The sequence below is a fragment of the Polypterus senegalus genome, chromosome 11 (genome assembly GCF_016835505.1).
Source record: "Polypterus senegalus isolate Bchr_013 chromosome 11, ASM1683550v1, whole genome shotgun sequence".
NCBI lineage: Eukaryota > Metazoa > Chordata > Cladistia > Polypteriformes > Polypteridae > Polypterus > Polypterus senegalus.
The window spans coordinates 149,653,638-149,672,704 of NC_053164.1; the positions used below are offsets into that span (position 1 = coordinate 149,653,638).

At 41.4% G+C, this 19,067-nt stretch overlaps 1 long non-coding RNA gene across 1 annotated transcript in view; it reads left to right on the plus strand.

Annotated features, from left to right (window-relative positions):
- Window positions 1–18,109, plus strand: part of LOC120539603 — a 34,251-nt gene extending 16,142 nt beyond the window's left edge. The window contains exons 2-3 of the long non-coding RNA XR_005635634.1: window positions 1,966–2,081; window positions 17,964–18,109. This is a non-coding gene — a long non-coding RNA (uncharacterized LOC120539603). The remainder of the gene's footprint in view (window positions 1–1,965; window positions 2,082–17,963) is intronic.
- Window positions 18,110–19,067: the final 958 nt, after the last annotated feature.

Genomic DNA, 19,067 nt, shown 5'->3' on the forward strand with positions numbered 1-19,067 from the left:
CTTTAATCGGTCGTGATTTGCTCCCATATGCTCTGTTGCACGGAAACTTTGTGTATGTAAAATATGCTCAGCACTAGCTAAGCAGTTTACTCATCTCCATAGTGAGAATAAAAAAGCTCTTTGACCACTACACTTAGTTTCTCGCTCGCTTTCTTGCACATTCCGCCGCAAAGGGAACTGCATAAAAGTAGTGATGTGTTTTTGCACTTGTGGTTTTTACTTTATTACAAACGATTTATCAATCAAATACCAGCCCCTATTGTAAATAGCTAAATTAAAACTTAAATTAGATGGCTTTTGTTTATTCTCATCCTGTGAACACCGGAGCATTATATTCAAGACATTTTGGCAAAACTGTATCCAGGTAAAAGCACGAGTTATTGTGCTCTGTTTTTTCGCAAGTGGCACTGTGGTTAGGGCTGTTACCTTGTAGTGTTACGTTGGTTTTTGTTACTGTATCAGTGGGTTATCTTTGTAGAAGTCTGGATCCCACACACTTATGGAGCCTCTAGTTGTCCGCGCACGTTTCCATTTTTGTAGTTTCCACTTGGATGCAGATGACCAGATGTAATTTTATCCTGTCGTCGCAGGTTTACTGCGAAAAGACCGAGTACCTTTAATTTCGTGTGGTCCAAGTCACTTAGCACCCATCAGGGTCCTTCATCCGTTTTACAGTGCGCCGCCTTCACCATCTGACAAGGCTGCGAAATCCAATGTGCCAATCCCCTGCACTCCCACCCCATGTAACTTCTTTAGATGCACAACGGAATGCATACTAACTAGCTACATCACAACCTCGTATATGGAAACTGCCCCGTGGCATGCAGCCGAGCCCTAAAGATGGTGGATAAAACAGTCCAGTTAGTAACTAGAGCAAAGCATCTATCTATCCATGCACCACAATTACGACAGGAGACTTCTCTTAAAACTTCAGTTGCGACAGATCCCAGCAACAAACCGTTTTTCCCCACTGCGAGCCGGCAAGCGATATCATAGCATTTAATGCCGTGCCATCAGACTTTCAAATGTTTCTGCCCCAGGGCTATTAAACTGTTAAGCCCCATATAATCATCTGCTTGACCTGTGACCAAGACTCCATTATCTAATCACCAGCATTTCAATCAGTCTGCACTAGCGATTCAATTATAGTGTTTTATATTTATTTTTAACTGAGAAGGCTTGCTGCGTTCAGTAATTTGCGTCGCCGTGCCTCTGAAGGTTTTTGCAGTGGACTTAAGAGCAAGTGCTTTTTACTGTGTGAAATTAATTTTTTTATGAGATGTATCTGACCCTGTAGTTATAGTGGGTTAGATAATAGATGGATGAATCTGACAATGTACAATCACCAAATATCCTGAAATGCAGATCTACAAGATGTGATTGAACATCGAAGTACCTGAATAAACCCTGCAAAGACACGAGGAGAATGTGCAGAATATTCGGACCGGGAACTGTGAAGCTATGAGGCCCCTGTAGATTTACACATGAAACACATTAATGTGCTTCTCTGACATTTATAATTCCAAAAAGACTTAACACATACGGCTCAGTGCTCGGCAAAGGCAAAGTCAGTATTGGAGGTCAAAACCCTATCAATTGAAAGGTTTAAAGAGTTTTAAGGTATAGTTGGCTATGTAGATTGAACGAAAGAAAGCTGGGTTGTACATTACTTGTGAGAGGTGGTTCATCCTGCGAATCCTAGTCTGAAACTTGAATATAGTCAATGAGAAAGTTAACAAGTTAAAGGTTTAAATCATTTTAATTAAAACAATACATCATTGCTTTAAGATATATTTAAATGAGAGCAGCACAGCCGAACTCCGATATAAAAGTTACATCAACTGGGAACTATATTCTTGTTGACAAACTAACAGCTGTGGGATTTTAAAAGGGCTGAATCACTTCAAGTCACTTCTCTTTGTATGTTTTCATTGTTGGATGTTCTGTCTTTTAATTCCATTTAAGACTGTCCCCGCCTAACACTGATCAAGACGTGGTTGGCACTGCACGCTGCATATGTACCAGTTACTCACACCAGCACTGGACGCGAGGACGTGGGTGAACACGAGTACCTTGAAAAGGTAAGGCTTAATATTATCCATACCTTTAAGTAAATTCATTATCAGGGAGAGATGCAGCTAATCACGGGTGTATCGTGCGCAAGACCACCCAGTCCAAGGCAATGCCCACTTACACATTCATAAGCAGACGATTTAAAATCCTCACTAATCGTAACTCGCCCATCTTTGGGATTGTGGGAGGGAAATCAGAACTCACACACACACGAAGAGAACGCGCAAATTCTACACAGACATCGCCCGTGTGCGATACTATACCTCTCCTTCAAAAGTATTTAGAACCTTTAAAGATTCTAAAATGTTGTTAAAAAATGAAGTACAGTATCTCTAGCTCTGATCTATATTTATATTGTAAACCTTGTGTAAGTTTAACATGACGTGTATGTGTTGTGCATGGTTTGGCTTCAACAACTAGTGGAATTACAAAGCAAGACCAGTTTATAGACACACGTAAAAGCAGTGCGCAGCCCCCAATGGTTGTAGTTATTCTGCACGTTTGTTTGGTAATAATAATAATAATAATAACAATAATAATAACAGTTGTTATTATTAATTGCCTGCCTGTTGGCTAGTATACATCTCTTATAAGAAGTGTGGCGTCAAATCACCGTAGAGGAGAAGGTGCATACAAAAAAGAGAGAAAGAGAGGCAGACTGCGAAGAAGAGTGTCTGGGAAAAAGTGAACAAGAAGAGAAAAAGAGAGATAAAGACAAGGAGGAGGCAATGCGAGAGTACGGAGACCAACAGGTTTAAGAAAGTCGTCAACAGCTATAGAGCGCTGCATGTATATATATATATATATATATATATATATATATATATATATATATATATATATATATATATATATATATATATATATATATATATATATATATATAAAGATTCAGAAATACGGCATTGCTTTTCATTTAAAAGGAGTGCCTTGCGACCCTAAACGGTAGGGTTTAAGGGAGGGTTAATCGTTGTGTTACTCTTACAGTGTTTCAATAAAAACGACGTCTGTGGATCGTCACGTTGCAGTTACAATGCTGATAATCTCGCTTCATTAGTCGCAACAACAATAATAATAATAAAAACAATAATAATAATTGTCATCAGATCAGGTTGGGTTGGGGAGCATGCACGGGTAAAGCGAGATGCCTCACCCTCCACAAGACGAACCAGCTCGGAATCCTGGTTGGCAAACCCCCAGGCAGACACGCGCTCCAGTCCCACCCTCCGGAAATGACCATCGATCTGCCTCTGCCAGGTGTTACGTGGGCGTCCCCTTGCCCTGGTCCAGCCATTCCGGATCGCACTCGGGGAATCGCGCCACCTGGCCGTAGTGACGTAACTTACGCTCCCTGACAATGCAGGTAACTTGCCTCTTTTGGGACTTTGTGAGCAACCGCTCATTCGATACAAAGTCAAACCAGCGGTACCAAAGGATTCTCCCAAGAGACACAGCACCGAAGGAGTCCAGTCTTCGTCTCAGGTCACTTAGCGTGCGTCTCTCGAAACCATATAGCGAGACAGGAAGTACCTGGACTCTAAAAACTTGGACCTTCGTCTTTTTGCAAAGAAATCGGGAGGGCCACACACCCTTTCCAGGGACTCAATGCTCTCCCATTCCGTCTACTGACTTCATCGTCATCCTCATCATCATCATCATAATGAAGTGTAATTGTCCTGGATTCGAATCCCGGCTCAGACATTGTCTGTATGCGTTTGCATGCCCACCCCCTTTTATCGCGGTGGGGTTTCTTCCCAAAGCCGTGTAGGTTAACTGGCTCAGGATGAATCTGCGTAGTTGAGTGCGTGACTGTGGCCCAGTAAGAGAAACTGACCTGCTATACTCTTAAAAATAAAGGATATAACATAGCACTTTACTGGGTTATGTGGTTCCATATTGCTTGACATAGAACCATTTCATTATTGGACGAGTTCTTTGTGTATTAAATTGGTTCTTTAGGCTTTGAAAATTTTCATAATATGTGGAAAAATAAATGTTTATAGGCTACCTACCGTGATACGAACATGTTAAATAAAACTTAACTTAGTCGTGTTATTGTGTACGGGAAGGCTTCTTTTAAACTCTGGGAACCATTGGTGTTTTCTAAAAGTGCTATTTATCTGTTAATAGTTATGTATGGAGACTGTTATTGATCTAAATAAAGGATCATTTTGGAACTTTTCATGTGGATGGTTCTCATGGCACTAACAGTTGTTCCACTATAGCACTTTTATTTTTTAAGAACATAGCCTACTAGGTCTGGGTCGGTTTTTGTACCTATACTACTGACGTTGTAAGCTTCGGCTCCCCGTAACCTTGAATTTCATATACTGTTTAGAAAATGAGTGAATGGATGATAAAATAAAACACCGTACCACACGGTAGTTATGCGAGTGACTGTGGTAGCGTCCCAATGTTTCTCCGTATTTCATGTTTTACAGGTGCTTGGTCTGCCATGAGCGTTGGGAAGGTGACTCGGTGTTTTTGATCGGTGGTTTCGACTTTGTTTATTATAATTGATCTTATTTTACTTTATGAATATATATAAATCCATTATGCGACATTGGCGGTGCCTGTCATCTGAGGGGTGCCATTTACGAAAGTTAAGGGGCGCGTGCTTCGGACACCGAGTGGATCCCCAGGTCGTAGAACTCTGGTGAAGTGGGCGTCATTTAGGAAAGTAAAAGTGCTCATACACCGTCCACCAATCGGTGCACTCCGTTAGAGTCCGTGTTTATATGTACAAAGAGTCGCCGTCCGCGCTATTGCAGGGGCTCGCAATCAGGACAATGAGGAGATCAACCAACACCTCCTACCCACACATCGTCCAAATCTAATAGTACCGTCTACGCGCTGTGGACATGGAGGGGCAACGTCCGTTAACCCCGTCTAGGGCTGCAAATGGACTTCGACAGGTGCCCATACTGTATAGATGCAGTCTCCGGCCGCTAAGACAATCAAGTGCATATGATTTAGTAGATGCGTGCATGACTAGTATTTATTTTCAATAAAATTTTACCCAAGTACTCTTTTTAGCATGCTAATTATGTGATGAATAACAAAGCCGATGTAGGGTGAGGCTCAGAAGTACACAATTTTTAAGGAAATTGCCGAAAGCATCATTATCTCACATTAACTCTGATTTAACCAATGCCTTTCGCCGGTCTTAGTTTTAAATCGCCGTTCAATTATTTCCTACTTCTTATGAGAGTACTGATCGCGAGTTTTGGATGCAGTCCCCCAGTATCCCAGTACCCGCGCCTGCGTGTGCTGCAGAGCTGTGACCCTCCAGTCTTATGCAGTTTACTCTGCAGGTCTTGCAAGGCGATTCTTCGTCTCTCAGTGGTTTTCCTCACACTCTTCTTATCCGGATGCTGAATTTTGATTGGGGTCCTTTTCTAGGTAGTATCTAGGGGGCATAAAGCAGCTTGCATTTCTTGATTAGTGAGCCAACAACGCTTGGAGGAAGATTACTACGCTTTGATGTAGTTTTGTATCCTTTTGCAATCTAAGTATTCTTATCACATCTCTGACTTCCTTTGAATGTTCTCTAGTCTTCAGATTCATACCTTTTAATTAAGATTCTGTGGGTGACCAATGATTCCTAAACCCACTTAAGTCTATCCATAAAATATAACCTTGACTTGACAAAGGCAGAGGCCAGCTGTAAGGCAATTATGTCCATCGGATAATTTCTTTCTCGGGTGAGCACTTATTGCTGAGGGGATCTAAATTTTTATGACCGACCTGCGTGACATATTTCAGTTTTCAACTTTAATACACTTAAAATCATTAATTTGTCTTTAAAATGGTTTTATTGTGTATATGTGTTTGTAACAAAAATAAGTCAGTGCACGATATAACATTTATTTCTATAGCAATAATTTTATATAAGGCATATAGTGTTTTACAAGTTGTCAAAGAAAAAATTCCAAGAAAAATAACAAATTAGAAATAAATATATGAATGATTTAAATGAAATAACAAAAACAGTACATAAGAATACATAAATACACTCTTAAATAATACATATATACAAGTAATAGACAGAGTCCTTAATTATGAAATTGTTTTTAAGTCTTATGATTATAAACATAAATCCAATGCTATGGTCAGATGGCCAGGGAGGATGGGAAAAAACCCAGAAAACTCCAGCTTATAAGATAGTGGAGAAAAACAATCTGTGGTTTTAAAGCCAAAAGACTGCCCAGTCCCTACTGGGAATTCTACCTGCTTATGCTTAACTCCTTCCTACTGGTTTAATGCTTCATTCTAAAAGATTTGATGAATGGGTCTTGTCAATAGTTGGGGCATTCATCCTAAAATCGTATGTGGCTGCAAAGTACTTTGATCAGATGGTGGTGACTTTTTGAAAACCAGAAATGAAAACAGAAAAGTAGAGTTTAATCTTGTTTGTAAATGCAAGAAGTATGTGATATTTACATATGTATATAAACTGCTCAAAAAAATTAAAGGAACACTTTGAAAACACATCAGATCTCAATGGGAAAAAGAAATCCTCCTGGATATCTATACTGATATAGACTGGGTAATGTGTTAGGAACGAAAGGATGCCACATCGTTTGATGGAAATGAAAATGATCAACCTACAGAGCCCTGAATTCAAAGACGCCCCAAAAATCAGAGTGAAAAAATTATGTGGCAGGCTAGTCCATTTTGCCAAAATTTAATTGCAGCAACTCAAAATTATACGCAGCACTTTGTATGGCCCCTGTGTTCTTGTATACATGCCTGGCAACATTGGTGCATGCTTCTAATGAGATGACAGATGGTGTTGTGGGGGATCTCCTCCCAGATCTGGACCAGGGCATCACTGAGCTCCTGGACAGTCTGAGGTGCAACCTGGTGGCATTTGATGGGCCAAAACATAATGTCCCAGAGGTGTTCTATTGGATTTAGGTCAGGAAAGTGTGGTGGCCAGTCAATGGTATCAATTCCTTCATCCTCCAGGAACTGCCTGCATACTCTCACCACACGAGGCCAGGAATTGTCGTGCACCAGGAGCCACTGTACCAGCATAGGGTCTGACAATGGGTCCAAGGATTTCATCCTGATACCTAATGGCAGCCAAGGTGCCTTTGTCAAGCCTGTAGCGGTCTGTGTGACCCTCCATGGATATGCCTCCCCAGACAATCATTAACCCACCACCAAACTGCTCATGCTGAATGATGTTACAGGCAGCATAATGTTCTCCATGACTTCTCCAGATCCTTTCACTTCTGTCACGTGCTCAGGGTGAACCTGCTCTCATCTGTAAAAAGCACAGGGCACCAGTGGTGCATCTGCCAATTCTGGTATTCTATGGCGAATGCCAATCGAGCTGCATGCTGCTGGGCAGTGAGCTCAGGGCACATTAGGGGACATGGGGCCCTTGGGTCACCCTCATGAAGTCTTTCTGGTTGTTTGGTCAGAGACATTCACACCAGTCATTTTGTAGGGCTCTGGCAGTGCTCATCCTGTTCCTCTTTGCCCAAAGGAGCAGATACTAGTCCTGCTGATGGGTTATGGACCTTCTATGGCCCTCTCCAGCTCTCCTAGAGTAACTGCTTGTCTCCTAGAATCTCCTCCATGCCCTTGAGACTGTGCAGGGAGACACAGCAAACCTTCTGGCAATGACACGTATTGATGTGCCATCCTGGAGAAGTTGGACTACCTGTGCAACCTCTGTAGGGTCCAGTACTACCAGTAGTGACACTGACTGTAGCCAAATGCAAAACTAGTGAAGAAACAGTCAGAAAAGATGAGGAGGGGAAAATGTCAGTGGCCTCCACCTGTTAAACCATTCCTGTTTTGGGGGTCATCTCATTGTTACCCCTCTAGTGCATCTGTTGTTAATTTCATTAACACCACAGCAGCTGAAACTGATTAACAACCCCCTCTGCTACTTAACTGACCAGATTAATATCCCATAAGTTTCATTGACTTTATGCTATACTCTGATTAAAAAGTGTTCCTTTAATTCTTTTGAGCAGTATATATAATCTATTAGAAGTGGAACTAAATGCAGCTGTGAAAATGGTAAATTAAAAAATTGGGCTTTTAGAAGATTTTTGAAATGTTCCACAGTGTTAGTCTGGCATATTTCAATTGGTAAAGCATTTCACATTTTTGGTTCATAGCAGCAAAAGGCCACCTAACTATTTCTTTTATGTTTGCTCTTGTAATAATCATCAAACTAGTCTTTGAGGATCTGAGGTTATGACTGGGAATATAAGGGGACAGGCATTTAATAATTTTGAGTTTTATATACCATAGCATATAAAAAGCATATATAGTATTTTATATTTAAATCTAAAGGACACCGATAGCCAATGTAATGATGCTAAAACTGATGGTGAGATATGTGCTCAAATTTCCTTCTTCCGGTTAAGAGTCTTGCTTCTACATTTTGAACTAACTGCAACCGATGGATGTCTTTCTTAGATAGTCCAGTTAGGAGTGCATCCCAATAATATAGTTGGCTGAAAACAAAGAATTAATTAATCTCTCAACAGCATGTGATGTTATAAGAGGTCTAACTTTTGTGATGTTCCTTAAATAAAAATAAACACAATCCTAATAATATGGTCAATGTTGGATTTGAAGTTTAGGTCAGTGTCCATCATAACTCCTACATTCTTTATTTCCACCTTGACTTTTAAAGCCATATGATTGTTTATTTCTATACCCTTCACTATTCCCATGTTTTCCAACAACTAAGATTTCTGTTTTGTTTCTTGTGTAGTTTGAAGAAATTACTAGTCATACATTCTGAACTGCAAATTGTAAACTGGGTCGACAGCCCAGAGCGTTAGAGTCATCAGGTGCTACAGGTGTAAACCTGCATCTTATCTGCATATACTGTAATTTGTTATCCATAACCAAGACATGAAACCATTTTGTACTTCTGAATATTTCACTGCTAATGTTTGGTTAGAACAGCTGCCTCACAGCTCCAGAGTTCTGGTGATGAACATTCTTCATTTTTCATCAGGGGTTTTCTTTAATTGTCTGCCGTAAATTGTGTGAGTGAATGTGAAGTAATGTATGAATGTGCTCGGAAAGGGATGGAGGTATAGTTTGGTGTGGTGCACTGTATGTCAGTGAGTACATTAGACTTAAATTTCATGGTATTCTGTTATGAGAAAGTGTACACTTGGATTTGTATAGTCTATTCTAACATGGTTGCTGGGAAGCAATCATATACCGTACCAGTCAAAAGACTCATGTTTTTGATATAAATTGATATATTTTTTATCATAATACCATAAAACTGATTTAAAAATATAGCCAAGACATTAGTGTTTGTGATGCCTATTACGGCTTGCAATTACTGATTTTTAATTTATTTTTCACTTATGATGCATCTCTCATTTTAACAGCCATTCCATCAATGCCCCAATGGTCAACTTCCTTAGCCTTTCCTTAATTAGTCATCTATAAATTCTATTTGGGCTACTGTTGGCCGAAGAAGAAGAGGGGGGAGATGTGTCAGGAGGCAGGAGGAGAGGAGGAAGTTAAAGAAGAGTGGAACTGAGGGTAGGAACTTTGAATGTTGGCAGTATGACTGGTAAGGGGAGAGAATCAGCAGTATTATAGAGAGAAGGAAGGCTGATATATTGTGCGTGCAAGAGACTAAATGGAAGAGGAGTAAGACCAGGTGGATTGGAGGTGGATTCAAATTGTTCTATTATGGTGTGGATAGGATAGGATACTCATTTGCAATGAGTGCAGAATGCAGCTGCTAGAATCCTAACTAGGAAAAGAAAATCCGAGCACATCTCTCCAGTTTTGATGTCACTACACTGGTTACCCGTGTCATTCAGGATTGACATTAAAATTCTGCTTATGGTTTATAAAGCCTTAAATAATCTCACTCCATCTTACTGTATATATCGGAATGTCTGACACCCTATATTCCAAATCGTAACCTTAGATCCTCAAATGAGTGTCTCCTTAGAAAGCTAAACTTAAAAGAAGTGGTGAGGCGGCCTTCTGCTGTTATGCACCTAAAATCTGGAATAGCCTGCCAATAGGAATTCGCCAGGCTAATACAGTGGAGCACTTTAAAAAACTGCTGAAAACACATTACTTTAACATGGCCTTCTCATAATTTCACTTTAACTTAATACTGATACTCTGTATGTTCAATTCATCATAATAACTATTCATAGTGGCTCTAAAATCCGTACTGACCCCAACTCTCTCTTCAGTTTTTTTTTCCGGTTTCTTTGTGGTGGTGGCCTGCGCCACCTCCACCTACTCAAAGCATCATGATGCTCCAACATTGATGGACTGAAAGCCAGAAGTCTACGTGACCATCATCATCAAGTCTTTCCATGAGAACCCTAAATACAAAGAGGACTGTTTCATTTATGTTAGGTAGATTCCCCAGAGGGGACTGGGCAGTCTCTTGGTCTGGAATCCCTGCAGATTTTATTTTTTTCTCCAGCCGTCTGGAGTTTTTTTTTTGTTTTTTCTGTCCACCCTGGCCATCAGACCTTACTTATTCTATGTTAATTAATGTTGACTTATTTTTTGTTTTTATTGTGTCTTCTATTTTTCTATTCTTCATTTTGTAAAGCACTTTGAGCTACATTTTTTCTTGTATGAAAATGTGCTATATAAATAAATGTTGTTGTTGTAGGAGGAGAAATGGGGTAAGAGTTATTCTGAAAGAACAGTATGTGTTTTGAAGGTGAAAAGAGTGTCAGACAGAGTAATGATTATGAAGCTGGAAATTGGAGGTGTGATGATGAACGTTATTAGTGCATATGCCCCGCAAGTTGGTTGTGCAATGGAGGAGAAAGAAGATTTTTTGGAGTGAGTTGGATGAAGTGATGAACAGTGTGCCCAAGGGACAGAAAGTGGTGATGGGAGCAGATTTCAATGAACATGTTGGTGAAAGGAACAGAGGAGACGAGGAGGTGATAGGTAGGTATGGTGTCAAGGAGAGAAATGAAGAAGGTCAGAGGATAGTGGATTTTGCTAAAAGGATGGACATGGCTGTGGTGAATGCATATTTTAAGAAGAAGGAGGAACATAGGGTGACATACAAGAGTGTAGGAAGAAGCACACAGGTAGATTACATCCTATGCAGAAGAATCAATCTGAAGGAGATTGAAGACTGCAAAGTGGTGGCAGGGGAAAGTGTAGTTAAGCAACATAGGCTGGTGGTCTGTAGGATGACGTTGGAGATCAAGAAGAGGAAGAGAGTGAGGGCAGAGCCAAGGATCAAATGGTGGAATTTGAAAAAGGAAGACTGCAAGGTTGAGTTTAGGAAGGAGGTGAGACGGGCACTGGGTGGCAGTGAAAAGTTACAAGACAGTTGGGCAACTACAGCAGAAGCAGTAAGGGTGACAGCAAGAAGGGTGCTTGGCGTGACATCTGGACAGAGGAAGGAGGAAAAGGAAACCTGGTGGTGGAATGTGGAAGTACAAGAGAGTATACAGAGGAAGAGGATGGCGAAGAAGAAGTCGGATAGTCAGAGAGATGTGGAAAGTAGACGAGTACAAAGAGATAAGGAGCAAGGTGAAGAGAGAGGTGATAAAGGCTAAAGAAAACGCATATGATAAGTTGTATGAGAGGTTGGACACTAAGGAGAGAGATGAGGACCTGTACCGATTGGCTAGACAGAGGGACCGAGCTGGGAAAAATGTGCAGCAGGTTAGGGTAATAAAAGATAAAGATGGAAACGTACTCACAAGTGAGGAGAGTGTGTTGAGCAGATGGAAAGAGTACTTTGAGAGGCTGATGAATGAAGAGAACGAGAGAGAGAAGAGGTTGGATGATGTGGAGATAGGGAATCAGGAAGTGCAACAGATTTGCAAGGAGGAAGTAAGGACAGCAATGAAAAGGATAAAGACTGGAAAAGCCATTGGTCCAGATGATATATATTTGGAAGCATGGAGGTGTTTAGGAGAGATGGCAGTGGAGTTTTTAACCAGATTGTTTAATGGAATCTTGGAAAGTGAGAGGATACCTGAGGAGTGGAGAAGAAATGTACTGGTGCCGATATTTAAGAATAAGGGGGATGTGCAGGACTGTAGTAGCTACAGGGGAATAAAATTTATGAGCCACAGCATGAAGTTATGGGAAAGAGTAGTGGAAGCTAGGTTAAGAAGGGAGGTGATGATTAGTTAGCAGCAGTATGGTTTCATGCCAAGAAAGAGCACCACAGATGTGATGTTTGCTCTGAGGATGTTGATGGAGAAGTATAGAGAAGGCCAGAAGGAGTTGTATTGCATCTTTGTGGACCTGGAGAAAGCATTTGACAGGGTGCCTCGAGAGGAGTTGTGGTATTGCATGAAGAAGTCAGGAGTGGCAGAGAAGTATGTAAGAGGTGTACAGGTAGGAGTGATGGATGCATTCAAGGTGGAGGTGGGATTACATCAGGAATCAGCTCTGAGCCCTTTCTTAGTTACAATAGTGATGGACAGGTTGACAGACGAGATTAGACAGGAGTCCCCTTGGGCTATGATGTTTGCTGATGACATTGTGATCTGTAGCGATAGTAGGGCGCAGGTCGAGGAGACCCTGGAGAGGTGGAGATATGCTCCAGAGAGGAGAGGAATGAAGGTCAGTAGGAACAAGACAGAATACTTGTGTGTAAATGAGAGGGAGGTCAGTGGAATGGTGAGGATGCAGGGAGTAGAGTTAACGAAAGTGGACGAGTTTAAATACTTGGGATCAACAGTACAGAGTAACGGGGAGTGTGGAAGAGAGGTGAAAGAGAGAGTGCAGGCAGGGAAGAATTGGTGGAGAAGAGTGTCAGGAGTGATTTGTGACAGACAGGTATCAGCAAGAGTGAAAGGGAAGGTCTACAGGACGGTAGTGAGACCAGTTATGTTATATGGGTTGGAGACAGTGGCACTGACCAGAAAGCAGGAGAAAGAACTGGAGGTAGCAGAGTTAAAGATGCTAAGATTTGCATTGGGTGTGACGAGGATGGATAGGATTAGACATGAGTACATTAGAGGGTCAGCTCAAGTTGGACGGTTAGGAGACAAAGTCAGAGAGGCAAGATTGCATTGGTTTGGACATGTGCAGAGGAGAGATGCTGAGTATATTGGGAGAAGGATGTTAAGGATAGAGCTGCCAGGGAAGAGGAAAAGAGGAAGGCCTAAGAGGGTTTTATGGATGTGGTGAGAGAGGACATGCACCTGATGGGTGTTAAAGAGCAAGATTCAGAGGACAGAAAGATATGAAAGAAGATGATCCGCTGTGGCGACCCCTAATGGGAGCAGCCAAAAGAAGAAGAAAAGAAGTCATCTATAAATTCTAATTGGTTATTACAGATTATTATTTTTCACATATGGCTGCAGAGTAGTTTTAAATGCTAAGTGGTTATTAAAGAAACTTTGTAATTGTATCAGCAATGCTGAAAACTGTTATTTTGTTCATTTGGGTTACAAGGTAATGGCATTCCTAAAATTCATTTCTGAGTTCAAAAATGAAACTGCTTTCTCAATCTCTGATGCTATTTATTTATTGCAGAATGAAGGTGATTCTGTGTGACAGTCTGCCAACAAACTGCAGATTTCATACAAAGGTGTCTGTTACTGTCTTGAGAGAAGATGGTAAACTAGATCTAACTAGCAAAGAAAAAGAAGGGGAAGGCCAAGATGGCAAAAATACAGAAGAGGAAAAGGAATCTGCAGTTTGAGAAACAAACACCTTACAGGTCTCCAATTGGCTTCTTCTTTAAATACATTCACGAGACCAGTGTCATCTGCAACAGAGAAAAGATAGCTTTAGGATGCTGACCATAATATGCTTTTTCAGTCATCTTCCATCCAATGTCTGTGTTCATTTGCCCACTTTAATCATTTCTTTTTATTTGCCAGTTTCAGGTGTTTTTTTTCTTTGAAACTCTGCCTCTAAGGCCAATACTTCATAATTAAACTTCAGTAATACCAATACCTTGCAACCCAAGTGAACACAATAACAGGTTTCAGTGTTGCTAATGCAATTACAAAGGTTTCTCAAATAACCAATTAACATTTATACATGACAATTAAGGATAAGCTAAAGAAGTTGACCATTAGGACACTGATGGAATAGCTGTTGAAAATGAGAGATGCAAGCATATGTGAAAAATAAATTAAAACTCAGTCATTTCAGGCAGTAATAGTCGTTAGAAAGATTTGTCATGTCAATTATATTTTAAAATCAATTTAATGGTATATTACAAATCAATATGCGGACGACAATGTTGGATGATCCGCTGTGGCAACCCCTAACAGGAGCAGCTGAAAGAAGAAGAAGATTGATGAAGATATCACTTTCTATCACAAACATGTACATTTCTTTGTTTTCTAGACTTTAGACTAGTAGTGTATGTACATCCCCTGTCCCAGAGGATCAACAAAAAGAAAGCCACTCAATTATCCCTCCATATGGTAATCTGCTGGTTGACATTAAACAATTTGTTAGTACTCTGATGCTGATGATGTTAATCTCATACACTTTGTAAAAGACCCAGTCAAGTTATTATAATATCCGATTGGGTCAGTATACCACAGAACATGTTGCTGAGTATTAATGGGATCCCAGTGGAAGGGCCCAAGATCTTATTTGCTTCCAGCCAGCTACTTATTGACACAGTGTGCGCAAACCAGTTACTTATTTGACATTAACAGCAAGACAAATGCCTTTATTAAATCAGAGTGGTGTTTTGCCCAGCCCAACACGGTTCCATGGGTCAGGTTGTCTGGCAAAGTTGGCACATTTTCATGTCTAATGAATGGGACTATAATGTTTAATGATCACTATAGAAGGTTAAAAGGAATTGGGCCATCCTAATTTTCACAGTTTTGAGAAAAAAAAGATGCCTTTGTTAAGTTGCAGTTGGGTTTTGCCCAGCCCATTGCGGTAACATGGGTGAAATAGATTGGCAAAGTAGGTACATTTCCCATAACTATCCATCCATCCATCCATCTTCCAACCCGCTGAATCCGAACACAGGGTCACAGGGGTCTGCTGGAGCCAATCCCAGCCAACACAGGGCACAAGGCAGGAACCAATCCTGGGCAGGGTGCCAACCCACCGCAGGACACACAAAAAACACACCCACCCACCAAGCACACACTAGAGCCAATTTAGAATCGCCAATCCACCTAACTGGCATGTCTTTGGACTGTGAGAGGAAACCAGAGCGCCCGGAGGAAACCCATGCAGACATGGGGAGAACATGCAAACTCCACGCAGGGAGGACCTGAAAAGCGAACCTGGATCTCCTAACTGTGAGGCAGCAGTGCTACCACTGCACCACCATGCTGCCCTTTCCCATAACTAATGCATAAAATTTACTGTGATGTTTAAAGAACACTATAAATGGTTAAATGATATTGGCCCACCTTCATTTTCACAGTTATGAGAAAAGAAAGATGGCGTTGTAAGTTGCAGTTGAGATTTGCCCTGCCCGAGGCAGGAACATGAGTGAAATGGACTGGTTAATATAAGCAGATTTCCCATATCTAACACGTAGGATTTACTGTGATGTTTAAAGGGCGCTGTAAAGGGTCAAATGGTGTTGGGTCATCTTCATTTTCGGAAAAAAGATGTCTTTGTTAAGTTGCAGCAGTGTTTTGTCTGGCTCAGTTAGGGTGTCTGGGTGACACCCAAGTAATTGGATATGCTTTGGAGTTTAAAGGGCACTGTAAATTGTTAAGTGGCATTGAGCCGCCCAAGTTGTCATACTTTACAGAAGTCATTTTTTTTTTAAATTGCAGCTGAGTTTTGCCAAGCCTAATGCTGGTACCTGGGTCAAAAGGACTGATAAACATGACATACTGCCATATCTAATAAATGAGATTTACTGTGATGTTTAATTTAAAGGACACTCTGAGTTAAACGGCTCTGTGCCACCACGTGAAACAGCAGGTAACGCTGGTTTGAAAACTGACTCATTATGGGATACGCCTGTAGTTGTGCTGAAGTCTTCGGCTGGAGCCCGGCCTTTCGGTAACAATACGACTAATCACTTCACAATCCGTCTCTTTGCGACGCCGTGCTGGGGGGAAAAAAATGTCCAAAAATAGACGATTGAAGTTCGCTTTGTAAACGCAATTGATGCTGAATCTAAGGTTGTGTCCTGGCAACAAGGATGTCAAGACGATCCTGTAAATACACGTCCGCATTTGTGCAATAGAAGGAAGCGAAAATGGTCCACATTTGCATTCCCATGTTTGATTCTGATTTGCAGTTACCGGTAGCATTACATCCGCTGTCCGTGTTTTTTTTCTTAAGCCGGTTAAACGTCCGTACAAACTCCGTGTGACATCTTAGTGTACATCGAGACTATCGAAAAGCAGCCCGCATTAATCGAAAGGTCACATTTTTCAAAGAATGAATAACAACATGACGAAAGAGAGCAGAACAAGACGGTAGCTCGCAGGCTCCTTCGTACTCGCGCAAGGCTCATGGGATTGGTGCGGGAACGAGGTGAAGGCAGGTAGGCGGGCCCGCGCCCGCGTGTGCTCGAATCAGTGAAAGCTCTTGGCGTACGGCTGCTGGACGAAGAGCTCAAATATCGTCTTATCGAAAACTGCCAAAATATGCCAGCAAATGTCAGTCTCGTGTACAGATTTGCTAATTCTAAAAGCCGGGTTTTGTTTTTTAATTAGAGATTTTCTAATCTGTTCGGACGACGCTGTATTTGACTGACATGTTCAGGAGGCGGCCTTGTTGGATATTGAAGCGCCTTGCCCGCCTTCATTGTTTTATCTGTACAATATAGTTATTATATGGCGCCTTAAGCTTGTACATTAAAATGAGACTTCTCCCACATTGTCTACCCCGCAGTAAAGCGCTTTGAGAAGCAGATGTGGGCTTTGGAGCCTGGTGGGGACCCGCGCCAATATCATAAAAGAAAGTTTTTCCTCAGAAGGAAAAGCCACACATTGTTAAGGAAGGAAGTGCTTATTTTTATAGCGCTTTCACATAAACATTAGAGTCCCAGACAGCTGGTTAGTCTACGCCACACACATGTCCCCAGCCGGAAGTTCTGGCCTGCTCTCATGAGATGTCAGGAACTAGAGAGCATGGGGAAGTATAAGGAATGAGAAGGGGCCTTTCTGGCTCCTAGCTGCTAGGCTCTGGGATCTGGTCTGTCAGTAACTACAGCTGATGCCTGACTTCCCAGGAGTCAGTCTTATCAGTGGAGCAGAGAATCGTGCAAAACTTCCACAGTAAATAGCCATCCAAACAAGTCCAGTCTAGCAAAGACTTCCTGATCGGCCCTTTCCTTGACCTTCACATGACAGCTGCTGTGACCGGGCATTTTTTTCCTAGTTAAAGCAAAACTCGCAAATCATTTGTCAGCACATTCAGCCAGTAAATACACCCAAGAATTCCGGAAGCTCCTGGGCAGAACATTTATTTATTTATATATATATATATATATATATATATATATATATATACACAGGGGGTCCTTGGGTTACAATGTTTCAACATACAACATTTCGAGTTTACAACACTCACTCCCATAAAAAACTTAAAAAAATTGAGACATGAGAAGGAATAAAGGTAAGGATTTTTTTACACTCATTTTTTCTGTTACTACAGTACAGTGTACAGTACAGTATATTTATGTCCTTTTCTTTTTTCTCATGCTTAGATTTTGTGTTTTTATGTTCTAGATTATGATTTTGCAAATGTGTTAAGATAGGTAAGTGACTTAGGCTAGAGTGTGTTTCGACTTACACCAAAATTCGGGTTACATCACTGTTGTAGGAACGGAACTGTGTTGTAATCCGAGGACACCCTGTATATAAATAGTTACACACATGCGCATGGGAGGCAGCTAAAGGGCTTGAGTAAGGACAGTTCCGAGACATACAGGGATGTGGCAGAGTGCACTGACTCTTTTTCTCCCTTGCCTGCAGACCATTCACGGGAGATTCCACCTGGTCCTCTTGACGTCACTTCTGGGACAGAGCCAATGGAAAGAGACCTTCCCAGCTCCGGCCCCTGTGATGTCATGTCCGGGCTCGCACCAATGGCAGAAGACATCCATGAGCCCGACCCCTTTAACTTCACTTCCTGTCTTCCCCTTTAAAAGCCTCCAACTTTTCCCTACACCTTCAGTTCTGTTTTGGACTCGGTTTTGTGCACATCAGTGTAGTATTCATTTGATCGACTTGGAAAATCAATTATACGGGTGGCTTCCCCAAACCTTTTTATGACTCTTATGTCTGGTTTCTGCAACATTATATATGTCAGAACAGACAGAGTGGGTGTACGAGGGGAATCAATTTGCATAGAAGCCCAGTCCTTAAATATGGAGGTGTCAAAGGTAAACATTAACATTGGGATCTCCCAATTAAAACTAGGGGGTGCTTCTAAAGGTCATTCATTTAGCTGAGCTGAGAGAGCCAAGAGGTGAGCCCAGAGCAATCTGGAAATCAATTTTACATTAGAAATCATTTGGGTAACATGGGAAGTCAACTGTTGAACAGGAAATTGTTTTTCAAAATGCATACAAGTGAAGTGTCATTTGTTACCAACTGGGGAAATGGCTTGGCAGCTGTGAGAAGCTAAGAGTCAGTTTTCTTTTTAGCCATATCACCTGCACTTAAGAAAAGATAATCCACTTGAAGTTTCTTAGCCCCCAACCACTACTTGAACGGGAGACCATCTAAGAAAAAGCTTGGGTTGCTGTTGGATAAGGTGTTGGTGAGGCCATCGGGGGCACTTGTCCACGAATCCCAGTGCAGTGACGGGACACTGTGCTGTAAAAACAGACACTGCCCTTTGAATGAGATGTATAACTGAGGTCCTGACTCTCTGTGGTCATTAAAAATCCCTGGGCATTTTTTATCTAGGATGTTTCCTGATGTCCTGGATAAATTGCCAACCATGGCCTGGTCATTATGGCCCCCTAATCATCCTCTGACCACTGTTTGCTAAATGTCTCTCTCACCACTTCACATAATAGCTGATGTGTCATAAGCTTACTGAAACAAGAATAGCTGCCTCTATAATAATAG